This window comes from Amblyomma americanum, chromosome 4 (genome assembly GCF_052857255.1).
Source record: "Amblyomma americanum isolate KBUSLIRL-KWMA chromosome 4, ASM5285725v1, whole genome shotgun sequence".
Lineage (NCBI taxonomy): Eukaryota > Metazoa > Arthropoda > Arachnida > Ixodida > Ixodidae > Amblyomma > Amblyomma americanum.
The window spans coordinates 115085820-115109390 of record NC_135500.1 but is presented as its reverse complement, the minus strand read 5'-3'; the positions used below and the strand labels follow the sequence as shown (position 1 = coordinate 115109390).

At 45.6% G+C, this 23571-nt stretch overlaps 1 pseudogene; it reads left to right on the top strand.

Moving 5' to 3' along the window:
• The first annotated feature begins 279 nt into the window (after positions 1 to 279).
• On the top strand, positions 280 to 2485 carry LOC144129773 (uncharacterized; annotated as a pseudogene).
• The last annotated feature ends 21086 nt before the right edge of the window (positions 2486 to 23571 follow it).

Sequence of the window (23571 nt, the reverse complement as noted above, 5' to 3'; positions counted from 1 at the left end):
CAGTACTTCTACATGCAGGATTCGTAGCGGTCCTTGAAACCCTTAAAAACCCTTGATTTTTAAAACGCTATATTCAAGGCCTTGGAAACCCTTGAATTTTTTTAGGTGCTGGAAAGTCCTTGATTTTTACGCTCGGCTAGGCTTAGCGGAATTGACAGAGCGTCTGTCCACATTCATGAAGTCCTAATCCAAGTCAATCCAGTGTACTTTTTCTTGACCATTTCCTCGTGGTTAGCGTGGTTCACGGGCTATGAAGAAAACTCCCAAAGTTTTTCCGCTATGCCAGGAAGGTGCAAGTTTCAACGGTCCTGGCTGGACCATGATGTTTATAAGCAGTGGATTGCTCCGGATCCCTCGGACTGTCATCGCGCGAAGTGTAGGGCGTGTTGTAAAGCATTTGACGTTTCCTCCATGGGCGAGTCGGCAATTAAAAGCCACATGAGAAGCGCAAAGCACATTGCAAACGTAAAAAATGGAGCGCAAGGAAACTCGATTCGGAACTACGTGGCGGCTACAGTCAGTGAGCGACCGGAAAGCGTCATGCCTTCAGTGTCATCAGACTTGCGTCATGCGTGCGGTATGAACGAACTTGTGAGCGATGTCGAGGTACGGTGGACTTTGAAAGTGGCAGCTTCCCACTACTCGTAAAATTCGTCTTCGCACACAGGGGAACTGTTCCAAAAGATATTTCCCGACAGCCTTCTCCTGCGGTGAAAAGAAATGCGCGTACGGCCTTTGTCACGGCCTGCGGCCGTATTTTCTCTCGTGTTTGCAGCGCGAAATAGTGCACTGCGGCTCTTACGCTGTCCTGTTCGATGAGTCATTGAACGACTACCTTCAGCGGAAGCAGATGGATATCCAGGTGCGGTACTGGGACGCCGTTTCTGAACGTGTAACTACCAGGTACTACACATCAGTCTTCATGGGACACAGTACGGCAGAAGACATCCAGGAAAAGCTTTTGAGTGCCTTGGATTGGTTGCCACTTTCAAAAATAGTTCACTTGTCTATGGATGGGCCCAATGTGAATTTGAAATGCTTCAAAAATTTGCAAAGTCACCTTAAGAACAACTATCAAGTTCAGTGCCTGGAGTTGGGGACTTGTGGTCTTCACACTCTGCACAATGCGTACAGAGCAGGTGTTATGACCAGCAAGTGGTGCCTGGATACCCTCCTTTCAAGCCTAAGTGGCCTGTTTCACGATGCACCTGCACGGAGAGATGACTTTGCCTCTGTTACTGGCCAGACAACATACCCTCTCAACTTTGTCTCGCACCGCTGGGTTGAAAATGTACCTGTTCTTGAGCGCGCCATTCTTTTGTGGCCCGATGTGACACAAGTATGTGCAATGCATTAGAGTGAAACAAGTAAGTTTGCCTAAGTGTATTGCATTCCAACGTGTGTGTGATGCCTGCGCTGATCCGCTGACGCCAGCAAAGCTTCAATTTGCTCTGAGAATTGCAATGATATTCAAGCCATTTTTGACTGAATACCAAGGTAACAAACCTCTGGTGTTCTTTTTAGCAAAGGACCTTGAAAGTGTTGTGAGAAAACTAATGACAAGGTTTGTAATGTGCTCTGTGGTAGCAGTAGCAGCGTCTGCTGGAATCTTGAGCCTCTTGAAGATTGACATCGATGATCCAAAGAACCATGCTCCCCTTGAAAAAGTAGACATTGGTCATGCAGCAGAACAAGTTGTGAAAGCTGCCAAGATAAGTGCAAAGGATGTGTTTGCATTTAAGATGGAGTGCAAACAGTTTCTGATTAATGCAGCGAAGAAGATATTGGATAAAAGCCCACTAAGATACTCTCTTGTTAGGGCCCTCTCTTCTTTAGTTCCTGTGCGGATGTGTTCAAGGCCGGATGAGTGCCTTACAGGCTTTAGGAAAGTTTTGGGTGCCCTCATTGAAGCAAACCGGTTGAGCGAGCACCAGCGAGGTGCACTTCTCGCCGAGTACACAGAGTTGCTCCAGGAAAAAAAGGACACCCTTGGATCATTCGAGAAGCATTCCAAAAGTTTGGATGAGTTTTTTGCAATCTTTTGAAGTTCCGTTCTTCAAGCTCAAACCTCCGGGGTGTGGTCAAAGTTCTGCTTATTTTAAGTCATGGTCAAGCTACTCTAGAAAGAGGATTTAGCATTAATCGCCACACCTCCATTGAAAACATGAAGGAAATGTCTTACGTGTCGCAAAGAATTGTGTGCGATGCAATAGATAAGGCGGGAGGCATCCTTCAAGTTGAAATAGCAAAGGAGCTGCGGACATCTACTTCAGCCGCATGGAACCGGTACCAAGCGTACCTGGAGGAGCAGAAGCAGCAAGATGCTCAGAAGTTGAGGCAGTCAAAGAGTAGCCTTATTGAAAATAAAATTGAAGCCAACAGACACAAGAAAAAGAAACTAGAAAAAACTATTGTGGACTTGACGGCAGCTGCAACAGTTACTCCGAAAAAGCTGAAGCAGCAAATGACATCACATATATTGTGAAATCAAACAGTCTTAGAAAAACTGCAAAAGAAAAGATGCAGGACCTTCAAGCAATTGATCGTGCGATTGCAGCAAAATTTCAAGCACTTTCTTGATATGCTTAACGAGTGTGTGCTTCAAGGAAATGTGTGTGTGTTTACTGATATGTGTTTTAAGGTGGTTTATGCCTCTTTCCTTTCTTTTTCAATAAAATGAATGATTTTGTTGTTGAAGAATTTCTTTTTTGGTCCCAACTGCTAAACACATTGTTTGAGGTCCTTGAAATTGCTATGCCAGGGCCTTGAAAGTCCTTGAAAACTCTTGAATTTTTTCAACTAAAACTGCTACGCTCATATACGAAGAATTTCAATTCGTGCTGCTAAATCAACGACGGACAAATGATCTGCGATAACTAGCATAAGGTGGTATCTCCAGTACTAGAGTGGACGCTTATTTTTTAACGCGAGAGCGTTAAGGAACTGGTGTAGCAGAAAATCCGGCGTCGTCATTGACCGCGAGCAGCAAAAAACCACGAATATCAAGAAAAGCAAACTGGGATTCATGTGGGCCACATAGATCCACGTGCTCTCTTGTTGTCATCACAACCTGCCCATCGGATTGTGAGCAACTGCCCGCCATGGCGGTTGGCAGTTAAAATGATTGGTCACTCGGTAAGAACAACCTGGGGCACAAAAAGCCGACCTGCTGCAGCGCCTGCCATCGCACGGCTCTGGCCGTGATTTTTTGCTATAGAACTGAGCCCACGTGAAGAACGTGACGCATTTGGTCCGGCTCTTGAAGTGCACAAGCTCGGCTCAAGCCCCGAAACGGCGCGAAAAGCAAGGGCTCTTTTCGGTAATGCCAGTTCTCCCTAATTGTTCCTCTCGTTTACTTGAAGGAGCAGTTCATCGCATATCAAGCATATATGTTTTTTGTCTGTATGCTTTACGCCAGACATAGTAACGCCTTGATGCCAAAGAGATAGATGAAGTGGTAATATTTAATGCTTTAATCTTCGCAATAAATGAATTTCCTTGCCGAAGGTGACCAAAAGGTGCGGCAATTTTCTGGGATATGAGGTGGGAACCAAATTGGCCGCACCCATTTTGATTGGCTGGACGTAGAGTTCAAACTTAATTCTTCTACGCTCGGGAGAGGTATCGAAAATCTAACGTCTCTTAGTGTTATCTTCTCGCCCTTGAAGAAGCAAACTACAGAAAAAAGCAATAGCAGCGAATGGACTGTACTCGAAGAGCAAAAGCGAGCTGAGGATTAAGCTCCCCCACAATCTCCCCAGAGTAAACAAAACCGTTTTTATTCACAATCATGAAAAGACTGCCGTCAGCATCAATGTACGAGGAAATACGCCACTGGCGATTTGGGCTGCTGGAAGCTGCCCCGCAAATCCAAAACGTCATACGAGCTTCCGCTGCATGTGTGCAAGGCGTGGCTCTGACTTGCCGCGCCCAATCATGGGCACTAGTAATATTTCTTCATTCGTACTTTCTCTCTGTCGGCACATGGAATGAGCTTCCTTGGGAGCCATCGGGTTACAGGTTGAAATTTATTCGTTCACATCATCATTTAAGTCAAAGTTCCTCCTCCATCATTGTACGTGGTTTAAATACTCTTCAGACACAATGCGCACCAATAAGGTCTGGTTCAGCCCTGGTGCGGAGACGCCCGTAATGCAGCAATGTTTTTTCTTCCCTTCGGAGATGGCGCAGATCAACATCGGATACAGGGTCTCGCCACTTAGGTGACACCATCGCACATCTGGTCCTCAGCTGGGCTTTCTCCATGTCACCGCCGCGGCCCAGCTCCATTCTCCACCAAAGTCGGACGCGAACCTTTGCGTATCGCACCCACGCAAGGACATCAGTGCTGAAGTCTTCACCAATTTCTGCCACATGGGGCAACCCGGAGGTAGCACAACCTACAAGCCAGCGGGATTCACGCATGAGATTCGATCCACCCTCCCTCCTGGTATACATGGGGGTGTGGTCACCGAACTGAGACACACCAATGCTAATCCCTTCAGACTGCGGCGACGACTCGCCGCTGCGCACATGCCGCCATTGCGTGCAGATGGCTTGTCACTGCCTCCGGACTCTCCCCCTGCGTCCCTCCCTTGAGTACGTCTCGCCGCCACGTGGGCCACGTTGTCTGCTGGCCGAACTTACCCGAGGGGGAACATTCATTACTGAAGTTCTTCCACTTTACCAAGGCTGGCTCGAAGAAGCAGCTCATTTCCGGTCCATAGGTAACCTTGCGGCAGGCGTCGAGCGCAACACCACTGGTCGAGTGCTATGAGCTTCTGAATTTTTTACCTTTGTGTTTTTAATTCTGTATGTTAGTGGATCAGCTTCTGTTTGCAAGCTCTGATTTCAGCAATTCTAGCTGCACTGACATCTGGGCAGCATCGGGAATCCTTTCAAGCGGATAATGCGATTGCCTCTAATAAATTCTTAATGTAGATTTTTCCCAGTATCGTCGTCCCGTTTCAAACGGGCTTGTATCGCATTATGGCTAAAAAGTTAGCTACGTACGCATCCTTCCACACAAGACGTTTCCTCGACCAACGACGCGGCGGAGTACAGTGAGAATAATTATGTGCAGTGTTCGCACCCTCATCATCTAGGGGGGCGCCAAGTCTGCTCCATGACTTTTTTCTGTTAGACCTTTTCCTTCATTTATTATAGTGCAGTGTTCTCGGCACGCAGGTTTTTTGTCGATACTGGCGCACGAGGTCCCGTGAAACTGCGTTCCAAGTGTTCACTTCCCAGTTCTATTGGAGGCGATCTTTTCATTTTCTTCTTTTGCTATTAACAAAAAAAGATCAATCATATTTTTTTTGGCTTAGATATAAGGAGAATTTTTTCGGAAGCACGTTGTTAAATTGATGCCTCAGCAGCGCAGGGGCTGTTTTCCTCTGCGTATGTTACACATGAATGTATGAGCTACTGCTCAATAATGTTTTGTATAGCTTGCAATTGCATCATTCCTCAACTTAGCACTCATGTTTGATCCTAAAGCCCCAGGTGAGAGGAGGTTTGGAAGTAGGGGCCGCTGCGCTGAAACTATGCTCCCCCAATGACGAACCCTGCGCACGCCTATGGACAGGGTTAAAAAACGTGTCTAAGCATGTTAGCTGACGCTAAACACGCACTATTCATCTTAGCAGCAAGCGCGGGAGCACACGTGCGTAAGATTGATTCGGGACATGAATATGCGAGAAAAATGACCACTTCCGTCGAGTATCGAAACTGCGAAATTTGGCCAGAGACCCCGGCAGAACCCCCGGTTTCTCAAGAACACATCTTTGCGAACCAGGCTATGCAGGGGGGCCACGAGCGTAGTTGGCCGCGGAAGTAAATATTTGATTCCTTCCGTTTATCGAAAACAAGGAAACAGTGAGTAAACGTGAATGTGAGCGAGTGGACATGAGCGTCAGTAAAGGGTGGTGAGTGTAAATGGTCGTGTGTGACTGCACGTGAGTGTGAGTGGCTGGATGTGAGTGTGAGTGGCCGTGAGTGTTATTGAGCTACATCTCATGGTGACGAGGTATGCCCTGACCACATTATTCAGCGGACAACCGCTACTGAGTGAATTACTGCCCCCTTCGTTTTATCATGATTACCCGCCAACATGTCACATATCAGGAAGTCCTCTTTTCAACATAGATTCCTAGGACAGCGGCGTCCACTCAGATGCAAAGAACAGAGTTTTTGTCTATGTAATTGCAGCTTCACTGAGGCTGATTGATGTAGTGAGTGTGGTTTTCTAGTGAATGCTGTGAAACACAGAAGCTGGGAGCAGTGCATGCATCCACGAGAAGGACTGCCGCTCGCAGGTGGAAGCCGGGGACTCGATGCGTGCCAACAGGACCCTCCCCAAAGGTCTGTCCATCCGCCGCTGTGCCCTCAAGCCCACGGGGTTCGGGGTCTTCACGCTAAAACCGCTGCCCAGGAGGGTGTTCTTCGGCCCCTACGAAGGTATAAGAGTGGAAGACAACGGCGATTGCAACGCCTACACCTGGCAGGTGTGTCTATTACGAGGCCTGCTTAGAACCACCGTGACTGCGTTTTGAGCGCAGGCATCTTCTGTCTTCTATTATAATAGCTCTAAAGGTGAAATAATTTCTAGTCGCTTGCTTTGCCACCACCTGATGAGGGTCAGAGAAATGTCTTAGTGTATTCCACCCGCACGAACAGCAGATCATATCACGCGCGCTGCGATTCAAGTGCTCATGATAAAATAATTAATAATAATTGGTTTTTGGGGGAAAGGAAATGGCGCAGTATCTGTCTCATATATCGTTGGACACCTGAACCGCGCCGTAAGGGAAGGGATAAAAGAGGGAGTGAAAGAAGAAAGGAAGAAGAGGTGCCGTAGTGGAGGGCTCCGGAATAATTTCGACCACCTGGGGATCTTTAACGTGCACTGACATCGCACAGCACACGGGCGCCTCAGCGTTTTTTCTCCATACAAACGCAGCCGCCGCGGTCGGGTTCGAGCCCGGGAACTCCGGATCAGTAGTCGAGCGCCCTAACAACTGAGCCACCGCGGAGGGGCTGATAAAACTTTCGCGGTACGGGTTTACGTTTGGCACTCCATATACAGACCTAGGTCTTCCAATGTTGCTTCCAGCGGGATAGCGGTGTCCAGCGCATAAGGATAGGCAAAATTTCCACCGTCACCACATAGAATTTCATGGTGCCTTTTTACCTTGAGCTCATGGCCTGACATACATGCAAACTCCTTCGTGGTGTTCCCAGGTTCGCAAGAACGGCAAGGAGTTCCTGGTGGACGGTCGTCCACTCGACTGTTCCAACTGGATGCGATACGTGAACTGTGCGGCCAGTCCGCGGGAACATAACTTGGTGGCCTACACGCGCCAAGGTAACATCTACTACAGGACGTGCAAGGCTGTCGGCACGGGCGAGGAGCTTCTCGTGTCATGCAGCCCATCGTGCGCCCGGGAGCGAGGGCTGCTCACGAAGCCAGGATCTTCTCGGCCACCCGGAGACGGTGAGGGGTTCGTCACTTTTCGCGTATGTGATTCACTTCACGTGGGCAGGGTTTTATCACCTCGGGCTCGCAACGATAAATCAATGTTGTGCGAATGAAATAAGATGCCTGCGGCTACAGAATGCCCAAGCGACGTGCTTAAACGCGCGACCAGCTTAAGATATGAACTCGAGCCTACCAGAAGCTTGACAGAACGCTAACATTATCTTAATTCATTAGAAAGCAGACGCCAAGGACTTGAAAAATTACTTTTTTACTGTACGTTCGCCGTTCAGGCATAGTCCACGCATTGTGCTGCGCTTGCGGTTGTGTGTCGGTCGAGGTGATGTGGTACTGCATTAATTGGAGCGGATTGTGGATTACGCTCCTGCTTGGTTATGCTAACAAGTGCTGCGTGCCCAATTGCAGATTAATATGAAACGGGAGCCTAAAAAGCAAGTTTTCAAGTTTCCCCGGGATGAAGAACAGATCGCCTGGATTAGGGCTATACCACGAGCAAATGCTTTTTAAGATGTTTGGAACGTCTCCAAATAACAGTTTGTCTGAAAAATAGGATAGACTTAACGCTGCATTATAGAAAAGTGTCTGTAAACTAGGAAACGTGTTACAGCTGTAAGCAACGAATCCAGCACTTCAAGAGATAGCTTCTTTGTCAAGTTACAGCTGCTTTTTAAACAATATTGAACGTCCCTCAAGGTTTGCGTACTTCCTTTTTTTTAGGCCGACATCGTGCGAGAGGCCTCCCACACCGACCAGCTTACAGAGAGGACAACAACTGCGCCGCTTTCGCACAGGCACAATCCCAACAAAGTTTCTAGAATGCCCCTGATCTTTTTAAGCCATGCACCGCAAGGGATGTCCTCGTTGTTCTTATGTTATGAGTGTGGTCTCTTTTGAGCAGTCAATTGCTCCCGTATGTGAAAAGCGGCACGTGCCGTGCATGCCTTCGCCGATGTGCGCCGTGAAAGCCGCGGCATTTTGTAGCTATAACTACCAAGTTCTTGTCCGCTATTCATCCCTCGATAATTAAACTCAGTTTATCAAAAGGTGCACTACAGAACCTTGAGGCACGAAAGGAGCTGAGAAAATTGCTGAGTGCGACGACTTCCGCGCTGTGCTGTACGCGTTTGTAAGTCGAACATACATTTTCTTGGACTCGTAGAACCTTTTTGCACGAACCAAGCCGTTTGCTAAACTCTACGCGACTCGAACGCTTTCACTGTCCGCACCGATGAATAGTCGCCGTCGACTAAATGAGTGGTTCGAAATAATAGTACAGCATTTAGCTGTGCGCGCGCATTGTGCCCCAGGAATGCGACGATTACGACAACTGCAGTACCGCGCTGAGGTTGTTGTGCGCACAGATGGGCATCCTCACGAGGGCGAGCCCTCATGAGGGTGTCCTCACCCTCCCCTCATGAGGATTTCAATCGGTGAGGTGAGGGTGAGGGAGGATGGGCGGATGAAAATTCGTGAGGACGAAGGTGAGGGTGGAAAGACACGGTGATGTGAGGGCGAGGGAGGGAACGCATGGTGAGGTGAGGGTGAGGGAGGGGAAGATACACTGTCTGATGACGATAGTGGTGGCCCGAAACGCACGCCGGGCTAACGTTTCTTGCCTGTGCAGCCCGTTATGAATTCCCGATCAAAGCACTGGTTCTTGGGTTGAAGGTTCTCGGGGAAGACGGAGTTTCTGCAGTCTGGAGATACACGAGGCGAACACGAAAGGCGGGGAGCCGCACGCTTTCTCCGTCGCCGCAGTGCACTACACCGCTGACACTGCTATGCCGAAAAAAGCGCTCTTCTAAATAAAGATAAGACTATTTTTAAAAATTGTGTAAAGTTTTAGGTGAAACACCCTTTAAAATGCGCTAATAAAATATGTAGAAGGTATCCCTAGTAGCCTGTTGAATTTCCAAGTTCTAAGCTTTGTTTCCCGGAACGAAGTCCGATTTCAGCTTAGTGAGGTTTTGAAAGACTGGCTGCGGCATAAAAAAAGCTTCTACGAAATTCCACTGTCAAATCAAAGCCTGCAGTAGTTCAGTGCAGTCTTATCATTTTTCTATTTTCGCTAGAATTGCAGTATAAGAAAGCGGTGCCGCAATGTGTTGGGCAAAGCCAACCACTGCAGTCTTAGCATGGAAATGAAGCCGCAGCTTAACCAGCTTGGTCTTAATCATCGCCCGCTCTGCTCTGAATCATCGCAAGCTCAGCCTTGCATTCTGCGATGCGCTAAAAAAGAAAAGGTTGCACTGCTCTATAAATAAAAGGAACACCTCTTGGTTCATTTCTGTCTCTGGTGAAACGTGTGACCACATAATCGCGCGCCTGATTTTATGAACCAAATATCTTGCAGGCATGGTAGGGAATTGACACTCAGCGTTTGGATGATGCGTAGATGTGGAAGCAAGAAATCACTGGTGATTCTGAACGCGAATTTCGTCATTGCAGAAGCGACTACCAACTGTTCTGGACAAATTTGCTAGTAGTGGTTTATTGTTAAAAATAATAAAAATTGCAATTTAATAGAAGACGGCCACTGCAGCCACGCCAACCGCGTGTGCTCTTTCTAAACACAAAAACGGCAGCGCACCTGAATTGTTATGACGTCAAGGGTTTGGAAGCGAAAATTCCACACCTATTATGCTTTCCGGAAAAGTCATTATGACCTCTGCTTTTTTATGTTCTTTTATATATTTTATATATTATATACTTTTATGTATTATATATTTTATATATGTATTTATATAGCGCCCCTCCTAAGTGTTTTTCTCTTTGAAATGTGCGACTTTTGGAAACGTAGTGCAGGAGATGCGACTAGGTGTGGCGCATCAAGAGGCGTATCTAATTGGGAGAATAAAGACAGTGTGGGAACGCTCGACACATGCGAAACCGGTTCAGGAGCAAAACTGGATGATTTTGCCAGCCAGGCCATGAACATTTGACATCACGTTATTTACATTACAGAGATGTCTATTCTGGAGTAGGGGGCTCGGAAATTCGTTAGCTCCTTTCTGCAGGTAAGGTGCAACCATGCTTACCCGCGTACAATGGACAGCACCTGCACTGATAACGCGAAAATTCTGGCAGAGATATGCCTGGTCGCGAGGAAAATTGGGGAAAAAGAGCGACGCTCGACCAAACATTCTTTAGAGAACCGATGTTTCGATGCCGATCCGAAACATTCTGGTTTCACTAGCTAGGAGCCAAAGTCGAACGTTGGCTTTGACCGGTTCTCATGAAGTCGCAGTAGCAGTGCAGCAAGGGCTGAGCAGGAAAAGGAAGGAGACGGTCCTTTCTCCCCTTGATGTGGGCTGTTGCACTGACATACATAGTTGTCCGCGAGTATAGCGTGAAATCGCAGGTGATTGGCAAGTGCCCCAGTGAAAGGAGGTTAATCGCAACGTCATGACAATCAGTCTACGCCGTTAGCCCTGTTTACATGAAACCGATAGCGTCGGGTAAATTCGGAGGTAGGGTTGAGCATGGTCAATCTAAACTCAACCTCTGCGTGTTTACATGAACTAGATTTTAGCGATTCGAGTTCGGTTCAGCTGTAGCGACACCAAGCGGCGAGCAAGCAGTAGCGGCCTCCAAGATTGAGTCACGCCATCGCTGTATCGGAGGTGCAACGGCGCACGTGGAAAGCAAGTTCGCTTTATCCCCTTCCCTCTCAATAACCCTACTTTTGGACCCAACAGCGTTTACAGGCACATTGGTTCAGGGTCGAGTTGAGTCACCTACCCCTTGCGGCGGAGTTGACTGGACCCGACCCGTCGACTCACGGCTTGGCGTGCGTACCAGTACCGGTTTTCAAACAACCGGGCGTGTGGGTTCATGTTAGCGCCGCTATCGGATCGAGGCCCTCCTACGAGGATTATTTGCGGCTTCATTCTTGACTTTTCTCCACACCTGGGTCACTGGGCCCTTGCCCTGGGCAAGGAAGAATGCTGTTCTCCCACACTGTCCTGAATAGGGAGCCCCCATCCTGTGTTTTGGCACTAACTATGCCTTATTGTGTGGCTGCCGGGAGGGGAAAGGGGAGACTTTTGGTTGCGGCCTTGCATTCCACTTTCCGCACCAAGAGCTCGAGGAAAAACGAAACGCGGAAATCCTTTCCGAATACAGCCCAAGCAAGAAAAAGGAAAGAAAGAGCTCAGGTCTGTCCAAGTTCTGAGTAAAAACCTGCGCGCACGAACGCGGACAACCAGGAGGTTGGTGGTTGAGTGTAGTAGCGACAAAATATTCTGGCGAAAGATGGAGGAAGTTGGACGGCGCTAAAACGACAAAGACAAAGAGGCACGAATACAACAGGACGGGCGCCAACTTGCAACTGAAGTTTATTGCACCAAACCCCTACATTTTATGCATCAACTGAGCCGTATCACAACAAGCTTATCACACAACAAAACGCAATTTCTTCAATAGTCAGAACATCGGAAGTAGGCGCTACTTCTACAGACCCTACCTATACCGAAGAAAAAGTGCGTTACTGTTACTATCGCTTTCTCGGTACCAGTCATTCATATATGGGGGACGACTGCTATTTCGATCGCCCGCGAAAGCACAGGGGAAATGAGATCTCGTTGCGCATATTGCAGCAACGAGAGCAGACGACGTTGCTCCGTGCATGTGCTAGTGGCGTCATGAGAGCTTGCAATATGGCGGTCGCTGCCGGTGGGAGGAGTCTCCTGGTCTCAATTTCGATCGTATTTTTTGGAAAATACAGCACGTCCAGGGCAGCCAAATTTCGGAAATTGAATCATAAGCTCTTGCATTAGTTACTGAAACAGAAAACTGCAATATAAAGAACGACCACGTCATGGCCCCTTTAACGTCATTTAAAGGAAACATTGTTATGACTTGCTTTAGAAACCCCCCAAGGAGTTTGTTTCGAAACCTTTTTGAGTGCACTCGTTTCATTGTAATGTGCTGCTTTTGATTGTGTATAGAATTTGAGTACAGTGTTTCAATAACTAATTGGACACCGCATTGTTATAGGCACACGGCTAATGTTCTTTAAAAGAAACACTTAACAACTCTACTTTGAAACTAGTTAAAGGAATTTTATGGAAATCCATTTGAATGCATACATTTAATTGCAATGTGATCTTTGTTTGTGTATAAGATTTGAGTTATGAGTTCCAACAACGATATGGCCGCCACATTCCTACAGAGATCAGCAAGTGGCTTTGAAGAGACACACTGTAATGACGATTTTCAGAAAGCTCTTCGGGAGTTATTTAGGAATGCTTTCTCACACTCTTTTTGTTGCAGCGTGTTGCTTTTGAATCTGCAAAAAATTTTGTATGTCATTTGGCTACAGCATTGCTATGGAATAGGCTTACACATTGATCTCTATTTCCTGGTGGGAAAGAAAACAGCCCATAAGCGCATGATGTGACAACTGTTAATGCTGTAAGCATGCAAGAAATACAGAGTAACTGCACACCATACGCAATCGAGTAACTTTATTTCAAGTAGCAACTTTTACAGTAGTACCTTATGGAATTAAATGTTAGCAGCCCCTAGCGAGCCTTAGTAACTTGCAGCAATTATGATGAAAATTGGTAGGAGGTGTGGCACGTGAGCAGTATCAGACATTTTACTTTGGGACGATTAATTTCAGATTAAAATTATTTTCCACGCCACAAGTGCAGCAAAGAACACATCTGAAAGGGAGCAGTGTTTTCACGAAAAAAAAAAACAGCGGAGTACAGACTCAAATACTGCCTAGCCCTCACCCTTGAATACCTCTTAGTATGAGCCTGCCTTAAATTTGATACAATTATGTCTTACATAAGGTGCAAAATTCTAGTTGAAGCCACAGCAAAAGCCTAGCTGCATGTTCATTCTACGAGAATTAAGTTAGAAAGCACTATGTGCCTTTATGTCGCATTCTGAAAGGATATTTACAGCTGTCGAAGGAGTGTGAGCATAATAAAAAAGTGAACATTATCAATGGATCAAAATTGTTTTGAAGAGCAAATGCCAGATCTGTGCAGTATTAAACTGACCTGTTATTGAAAGAGTATAGACACTTAATTTGGTGGCATGTTCTCTCCTCTACAAAGATGCAGAAGACACTACTATGCATGAATCACCAGGTGGTATAATTTATAAGTGATTTTTCTTTTCATAATCTTTCTGTTTCGACCGCTGAGCAATGAATGTGACGTTAAACTGCTTATAGGTCACATGAGGAATGAGAGAACAGCACATCGCTGACATTCGTTGTCATTCCGGCTATTGAGACCGGCTGCCTTTAGTATCGCAGCGCATTAAAATGAAAAAGAAGCGATCATGTCGCAGTTTCTTCATGTCTCCCGTGACCTATAAGCACACCTTGATGTCAGAGTCATAGTTCGGCTGTTGAAACCGAAACAGACTGGGAAAAAAATTCGATTATAAATTATTTAGTGGTCGTACCAGAATACCACATGGTATTATACATGTAATTATTGTATCTATTAATAATGCCTTATGCATCATTTGAAACCGGAAAACATTCCCACATACCTTATGTGTCTGTACACCATTAAGAAGCAGGAAAAGAGCAAGACACAAAATTCAAGAATGAGCAAAACCAGAATACCACATGGTATTATACATGTAATTATTGTATCTATTAATAATGCCTTATGCATCATTAGAAACCGGAATACATTCCCACATACCTTATGTGTCTGTACGCCATTAAGAAGCAGGAAAAAGAGCAAGACACAAAATTCAAGAATGAGCAAAAGAAAGAGTACAATATTCATTTCTACTCTACGTGACTAAAAATCATTTCATGAGAATGCAAACTTCAAGGAGTACTTAACATCTGTTACTGAGCAGTAATGAGCCAGTTAACCATCACTCATATTACTGTTTACAAAAGGGTGCGCAATGGTTGGCATTTGAGTTCTGACCGGTTTTCACTGCCTGCTATTAACCACAAATAACTGTACACAAAATCCGTGACTCTGCCCAACAAAGGGACTGGTTTCTTTCATTACGTATCTTTTTTTCTGGTTTCTATCATTACACACCTCTTTTCCAACAGTGCTTTGCATGTACAGCTTGGTCCACCCATAGGGAATAGAGAGCGGTCAGAATAGGACGCTTTAGAGTTGGATGTTCGACAATCCTCCTTAGGTTTCAACATGAGCGGTGAATGCCATATGTTATAGCCCCCTTTCTCCACTCACATGCTGCTGCCAACATCCAAACAATTTTACACCTATGCACACGATTTCATGAGCTGTGTTTAAGCGTTGCCTGGATTCACAATAGGCAGGTTGCTTCTAACAATCTAAGAGATCGTCAGAAGCAGGCTGCCAAATTCATTTCCCAAGAAAGGTATGATGTGCTGCAGTAACTAAGTGAACAAATGTAAAAATGAGAAGAAAAGCTATGTCTGGTTTAGAGGAGAAACAAAACAAATATTTCGAAAACCAATCCTGTTTCATGTTCGTTGCATTCTTAAATAGTAAGGAGGATAAATCTGCTGGGATATTAACAACCAACTCAAAGCGCGCACTTGAAATATGGGAACGCCTGATATGAGGTTAGCCTTTCTAACCTTGCTGGTGTAAACATATTTTGCTTGTAATTCAGATCCTTTCATTGACTGCATATTTCTGAAAATAAAAATTGGCACAAGATGCAGTTAGTTTATGCCGGCACTTCCAGCTATTCTTTGGATGTGATCTTCATTGTGCATGTCCCGCAGCAAATTAATTCAATTGCATAGACACCACTATTTTCAACCATATAACGTGCTGATGGCTTGCAGTAAGCCGGTGATGTGATCTGGATGGCAGATTATGAGGTGCGTCGTTCTTTTCTGTGCAGAGATGGGGAGTTATCATGTAGGCGCCACCCATGCTTGCCAGTCTGAAGTACCGAGATGTCTGCGTATAGGCCAAGGAAAAAAAAGTGGCAGTGGCTTAGCTCGGCTATGTCAGGATATATGTAGCGAAAGAAAGCGTGAAACTCTCGGTTGAACTTGTTCAGATATTCCACAATGTATGAAGCACAGGCATAAAAGTCCAGTATGACCGGTAGGTCAATGTTTGATTTCAGCTCCGAAGCTATCCAAGGACTGAAGGGGTAGCGTCGCTCTTACGGCTATTCTCTAGGCTAACGGCACGTTGTTCTTCGGTTTCTTGAGCCCGCCGCTGAAGTCTCTTGGTCGCGTTCCATCTTTAATCACGGGCCGTCTTCAGTGAAGCAGGACTCCGGTCTCTCGTCCGGCTGCTGCCGCTGCTGCTAGCGGTCGAGACACCGGACGTTAAACGTGCCTGTCTCGCGGCGGCATATTCATGGCGGCGTTTAGCCAGTCGTTCGGCGCGCTGTTCGTCTGTTTTCTGGGCGATTCGTTTCCTCTTCATCTCATTCCGCGGTCGATTCCAGGCCTCCTCCAGCTTATCAGAATTGTCGCCGTCCATACTGTCACCTCAGCTGTGGTTGCGGCGCACGCCAGCTCTCTTTTTCAATCCTGTGACATCTTATCACGCATGCGACGCAGGTGTCGAAGCGAGCGGAGGCGAGCGCAACGACGAGGAACGCGGTGTCACGTCCTACCAAACGGCGGCGGCGGTGACCGGCGCGGTGTGACGTCATGCCCGATGGCGCGGCGAGCGCAGGAAGCACAGTAACCTTCCGTGACGAGGCGCGCGTTGTGACGTCACGGGCCCCGATGGAGTACCGCCACGGCGAAATCGCAAGTTTGCGGCCAATAAAGCTTTAGCTTTAAAATCTGTCAGTGAGACCTAGCACACAACTGCTTTCACAATGATGCAAACAGAAGCACCAATCAGATCAGTATGTTTAAGCAGTAGCACTCTGGTCATCTAGCTTCGAAAAGGTTGCTAACAGCCCAATACAGAAAGTGCGACTTCAAAATAAATGCAATGTACCCTTAAAAAAGAACTGTAAACACCATCCAGCTCTGACTAATGCCCCTGCCATATTGAACTATTTCATGACAATGAAAAATACTATTATCTTAGCCTGTGATGATATTCTTCTGATACACAAAATATTTATTGTCATTAAAATGCATGACATTCCCGATCATTTGTTTTTAGAGAATTAATTCGCCTTCTGTGTTTTACAAGTGGCCGGTTAATTGGAGTAAGAAAATTAGGGCCAGTGAAAATTGTGAGAACACCCGGTCAAAACACACTACAGGATTCTAAGACAGAAAAATTCTGTAGTCTGTAGTCTTGTCGTATTTTGGGCATGTCTTGTGTAGTCTGTCTTGTCTTCTGTAGTCTGTCTTGTCTTTTGTAGTCGGTCCTGTCTTCTGTAGTGTGTCTTGACTTCTGTAGTCTGTCTTGTCTTTTGTAGTCGGTCCTGTCTTCTGTAGTCTGTCTTGTCTTTTATAGTCTGTCTTGTGTAGTCTGTCTTGTCTTGTGTAGTTTGCTTTGTCTTCTGTAGTGTGTCTGGTGTAGTGCTCGTACACTGTGTAACAGTCGTTAATGTGTCACCTGTCAATTAACACAGGATTTGTGTTCTGGAGTAGGCAATGCACAAAAATACACAGCTTGTTAACGGTCGCCTGTTAATTAACACTAGCTTTGTGCATTCCAGAGTAATTCGTGCACAAAACCACTAGAATTGAAATGAAAATGATCAATTTTTATTCACTGTTTCGTGCTTTTTTTTCGAGCTTGCTGATGCATGTTGTCCAGCGTTGTCCTGGCCGCAGGTTCCTAGATACATCGCCCATGAGCCAAGAAAAGTGGTCTTTGTCTTGGCTGAAAAAAAGAAAAAATAGAGATCACCGCTGCTACCTGCGCAAAAAAATGTGAAAGCGTTGACGCCTCCTCGACACTGGTCGCCTTTCAAATTTGGCGCCATGGTTGTTTTCTCGTTGACTTGATTGGTTATCAATTAACTCTTCTTTTACCCTCATTTCATCCCAGCAACGATTTCGAGTTTTCAAATTTTCCTCCATGCATCGTTCCTGCCCACTCGCTGAATACCCACTCAGTCTAATTGCCTTCTCATTCATTGCCCTTTCATTGCCTTTTGATTCTCAATAATTACCTAATTGCCTCTAATTTATCATTATTTTTGCTATCTCCTGGTTACGTATAGGTCACTTATCACTGGTCACATGATTGCTCATTTCGAGTTTTCAAACTTGGCGCCAAGCTTTGGCTTTGTCCATACTTACAGTTTTTCGAACTTGGCGCTACGTTGTAGCTCCACCTACTTTCAGCGTTTTCAAATTTCGCGGCACTTTTTCTCTGGCCCAGCCACTTTTTGGACATTTTTGGCTGTAAATAATTATCCGATTACGAAATTTTCTTTTCGCGCAGCATCCGCACATCATCCTCTTCCAATTACACAACCAATCGTATGACGCTATCTCTTCTGAGTTGCCCACAACTGCTGCGGACACGATCCCTGGCAACACAGCCTAGTAAAGTTTTCACTTTATTTAAAATGTTGTAATACCGAACAAGGCTTACGACTGGCCGAGTTGGTACTGACTCACCTTAAAACCAGCCAGAAGACAGAACACACAAGACATGAGCTCAAGAGGCTGGACTAACAAAAATTTCATTGAAGATTTTGATTATTTGATTTGATTTGTGAGGGTTTAATGTCCGAAAGCAACTCAGGCTATGAGGGACGCCGTAGTGGAGGGCTCCAGAAATTTCGACCACCTGGGGTTCTTTAGCGTGCATTGACAACGCACAGTACACGAGCCTCTAAGATTTCGCCTCCATTGAAATTCGACTGGCGTGGCCAGGATCGAACCTGCGTCTTTTGGGACAGCAGCCGAGCGCCATAACCACTGAGCCACCACGGCAGCATCATTGAAGGAAAGCCACAAAAGACCCGCGAAGAGATACGGGCACACAATAACCCAAAGCAGTGAAAGCGCGAAGTGCAATCAAAGTTCACTGCCATACTAATGAATCATCTAAAAAAGCAAATTTCTTACGGTGAAGGTTTACCGACGGCTTAGCCACACGTGTCATTAACCTTACCGACGTAGTAAGCCTCAACTATCTACCGACAGCTTTATCCCTTCCGTAAACCACTGACGTGTCGTGGAAATTAGGCGTGCAAAGAGACAGGTCATCCTCAGATTTGCATTCACAAGATTTAGCGTGCAGTGCCAGATTAGAATTTGCCTTCCTCCTATAGAGTGAAAGTGCTCAGTCAGGTGCAAATTCAGATATCTGCCTGTCTGCCCATATTAGTTGCAGCCATAAGGCAGTGGAACGCAATAAACTCAATTACTTTTGCAAGTGGTGAACCTTTTTTTTGTGACACTGTCCATTGTGGACAAGTACCCAGTTTTATCAAGCCTTTTTTTTAATGGCGGCGCAAATGCCTCCTGTCTTGCACTTCGCTGTTAAGACAACATCAGCATTGCGCTTTCCCGCGAATTTCTTGAGACTGTAAAATACTTTGGAGTTAAGCTATATCAGCATCATCCGAGTATGTGTTCCTTACCCTCGAGCGAGTGAAAACATACTATGACAGGTTGTTGAGATGGGCAAGTGGGAACCCAGCTGCTTGGAAACCTGCTACAAGAATGCGTCCTCAGTAGTGATGGCATGACTTATGTAAAGCTGATGTCATGCACACGACTGCACACCCATCAAGTGTTTCCATCTTTACTGACCTTAACCAGCGACAAATACACCTCTTCACCATCCTTCCCCAGCAACGAGTGGTCCGACTCGTAGCTAAAAAGAGCCTTCCACGATCTTTAGCTGTAGCCCTGACAAACATGGTCGTCCACAAAGCGCAAGTCTGCATCAAGAAACTGCTAACGGTTCTGCTTAGACAATTCTGATGTAAAAGACAGGCCTTGACTGCATGCCTTAAAGACTCCTAAAACATCTTGTGCCAACTTATCTGAGCCTTCGATGTCCAGAAAAATTAGGTAGTCATGAACATAACGAAATGCTACTATGCCAAGGTCTTCCAAACAGGGCTCTAATGCCTTATCGACTTTAGACAAAAAAATGTTGCTGAGCAAAGGTACGACCTGCATGTAAATACCGCCCTGCTAACTGACAAATGCAGATTTGCAGTAAAAGGACAACGGCCCCATGAAGCCAGCAACTGAAATCACGCAATCATCTGTAAAAACATGTTCATTGTTCACCCTGATGCAGTTTGGACATGCCTCAGAGGTCTATCATGTGACAATGAATAGTACAGGCCCTACATGTCGATGCTCACTGCAGAGCACCTGCCCAGGTTGCTGTCCACAAGAATCTAGAACTCCACAGTACTCCACTTTTGTGAGTTGGCAAGGCGGTATTTACATCAGAAATCAGGCATATGCAGAGGGTCCCAGGTCGCACCGTTCCTCTGCGACATTCTTCTGTCCAGAGTCGATACCGCATCAAAGCCGTTTGGAAGACCTTGGCATAGTAGCATTTCTTTATGTTGATTGCTACCCAATTTTTTTGCACTAGGAGGGCTCAGATAAGTTGGCACAAGACGTTTTAGAAATCTTTAGGCATGCGGTCAAAGCCCATCTTTTACGTCTGAATTTCACTAAGCATAACCATTTGTAGCTTCTTGACATAGACCTGCGCTTTGCGGACGACCACTTATGTTGGTGCCACAGCCCAAGATCGGGAAGCCTCTTAGCTATGGGTAGAACCACTCGAGGCTGGTGAAGGACAGGTTGGCAATCGCATGCATCACGACCGCTTTATGGAAGTCATGCCATCACTGTGTTTAGAATGCATTCTCGGAGCAGGTTTCCAAGCCAATGGCACCTGGGTTCCCACTTGCCCATCTCGCGCACCTGTCAGAGCGTGTTTTTACTCTCTCGAGGGAACGGAACACCATTCGCATGATGCTGACGTAGTTGAGCAGCACAAGAAGGCGGGCTCTATACCTTACCTCCACGCCATTTCGCACCGTCCGAAGAAAGTTGCACCAAAGTATGATGTTGCTGTTGTCTTGACAGCTAAAAGTGAGGTAGGAGCCCTTTGCTTCTCCGTTCAAACTAGGCTTGATACAACTACGGGTAATCGTCCGCTATGCACAGTGGCAGATAAAAAATGTCCACCACTTGCAAAAGTAAACGGTTTTTTTGCGTTCCACTGCCTCGTAGCTAAAACTACTATGGGCAGACAAGCAGATATATGAATGTGCGCCTGGCTGAGAGCACTTTCACTGAATAGAGAGGAGGCGAATTTTCACCTGACACTGCACGTTCAATCTCGTGAATGCAATCGGAGGACAAGCTTTCTCTTTGCACGCCTGATTTCCGCGGCACATCAGTGGTTTAGGGAAGTGATAAATCTGTCCTGATATAGTTGAGGCTTACTACATCGGTGAGGCTAAAAACGTGCCTGGCTAAACCGTCGGTGAACCTTCACTGAAAGGAATTAGTTTTTTAGATGGTTTACTAGTATGTCAGTGCCTTTCGACTGTAGGTAGCAGCCAATCTCATGCGGACAAGCTACAAGGTCAGGCCAACATCGACGTGGAAGGAGAAATTTGAAAAAAAGCCACAACAAGCACATAATTTTTAAGGTTTTCACAGCACACTGAGCCCTTTAAATGGCAAATACTTTCCTGAAAAAACGTAACAGAAGCAGCAATTTTTTTTGGCAATCAATTTTTTTCATGTACTTCATTGTTCTTGAAGCATGGCCAGGTGTAGAGAAGTCAGTTTAGTGCATGCATCCCTAAGCAATGCCATGCCAAAAACTGTACTTACAGAAAGAGCTTGCCTTACTGAGTGAATACCACTGGCCATCCGCTAATTTCCCAGCCTGCTCCAGGTCCCTGGCACAAAGCACACGCAACTTGGTGGCTTGCACAACTTCCATTCAACTCTTGGTCTTTAGCTGGAAAAAAATTGAGGAATAAGCGAGATATCAAATTTTACATGCATTGCTTTGTTTCAATGACCGATTAAGAAAAAAACAGTGGTTTCTGTGAGCGCAACTATTTTTTCACACTAGCTTTCTACAGTAAACCACGTTTATCGCGACCTACTTCACACTGACTTGCTGCACGGTCCCAGCACTACTGTATATAGCTCTATGGTTTCAAATGCTTGATAGCTCTGAGCGCTTGGGTTTGCACTCGTTAATGCAGAAAACCTCGTAAAAGGCAACCAGAGCTTCGAGCTTTAAGCCATAGGTATTCAGAAGCTCAGTGGTCTGTAGGAGAACTTTTGGCTGGGTGACACAGTAACAAATGCTGCTCCAGTTACTTTCACTCCATTGCAAAAAACTTGCACAGCAGAGACCTGCCCTCCATTTTGTATTGCAGAAACAATCACTGAAATTCAAAGCACGCATACCAAATGCACACCTGCCTTCCAACACAGCTTCATAATAATGGGTATAATTATTGGAATGAAATACCAGTCAGTACATGTAGTTTCCAATTTATCCAAAAATTATAAGCAACCAACAAAAAATAAACATTAAAAGGGAAACAACCAGAATTGTTTAAAAATCTGTCAGAAGAATAATGTGACATCCGTTACACTCCAGCAGTTCTTCGGCTTTGTGCACCTTCAAACCACACTTTCTTACAGGCACATTTGCACAGAAATTGGGTTGAGCCTGATCTTTAAGAATCTTTTTTGGTGCAACAGTAGGGAGAAACCAGGTTTTACCCAAAAACGAAGGGTCCTACACATTTGCATCACAAGCCCAGATGGTGCACTTGAGTTGCCTCTTATGCTTATGCAAGAAACAGGAACAGAGATATCTTGACTAAATCGAAAAAAGAGGAAGTGCAATGCAAGTGTAATGCAGAGAACTACTAAAACACTGGGAGGATTCCAAGAGTAGGTGAATGCATGAATGGGTGGCAATCAGATGGCTAAATGAGATTAGGAAATTTGAAGAAAAAGGGTGGTAGCATGTGGCACAGGATACAGTTACCTAAAATGAACTGAATAACCATTGTTCTGCACTAATTTTAACAGCACATTCACACGACAGACAAAATCACTAACTCCAGTAACGGACTGCGCATCATGCGACTCAATGTAAATCACCGTTGCAAATGGCACCATCACCGCGGGCTGCACATGAGGAAATGTAGAAGTATTTTTGCTCTCAACTCTGAGCAGCAGTCAGCTGCGCTTTTAAGAGCAAAGCTCTGAAATACGGCAACATTGGCACTTTTTTTACTGACATGAGGGTGCTCATGAGCGTACAAGTCCCATGTTTGTTTTGCACCAAATGCGTTATTGCGAGGTATGTTTAACTAAAGAGGGGCATCTAACATGGGCATCAGCCCTCCGCTAGGGCAGCTCTTCATTACTTCCCTTCTATATCCCTCCCTTATATCACGGTTAAAGTGTCCACCAAAATGTGAGACAGTTACTGTTACATTTCCTTGAATTTTCATTCAACTAATTTTAAATTTTTCAAGGATGCAGCTTTAAGAAGGTAGAGGTACAAACTGTGCAGTATAACCATATGCTATGGCAATAAACCAGCAATAAATCTGTGCAGACAGCAGCTTGCCCAGTGCATTGCAAGGATGCTACGCCGTACAAGGATTGGTGTCATCGTGCAATGTTACATTACTGATTGACAAATTGTTCTTTGTATCAGAAATACTGGTAAATTATCATTGTTGAGCACACTGTTTTTAAAGAGATAAATGAACATATAGGTCCTTTTCGAGGACACATATGCATACCAGGCAACAGGTGTCCAATGTCAAAGCACGTATATGTTAACAGCAGCTGCGTCAAGAGCTACATCAGTGACTATACTTTGTACAGGTCTACAGGTCCGGTATTTATAAGCTGAGGTACTGCTGTGAAGTGCATGTAGAGTTTGCATGCATGTCTAAACCTAGCTGCTGCAAGCCTATGTTGAAAATATGTTTCTAAATAGGCAGCTAAGATATGCATCACTGAAAAAGAATAACTACCATGAACGGATCAGGAAGGATGACACAGCCGAAGGCAGGAAGCACGCATGGCCCAATAGATGCTGGCCGCTGGCAACTGCAAATAAATACATCCAGAGCAACAGCTGTCAGTGGCTGTAGCCATGTCATGAATGACGAGAGGAAATCGTCTACTGCTTTAAAAACTAAAATTAGATGTAATA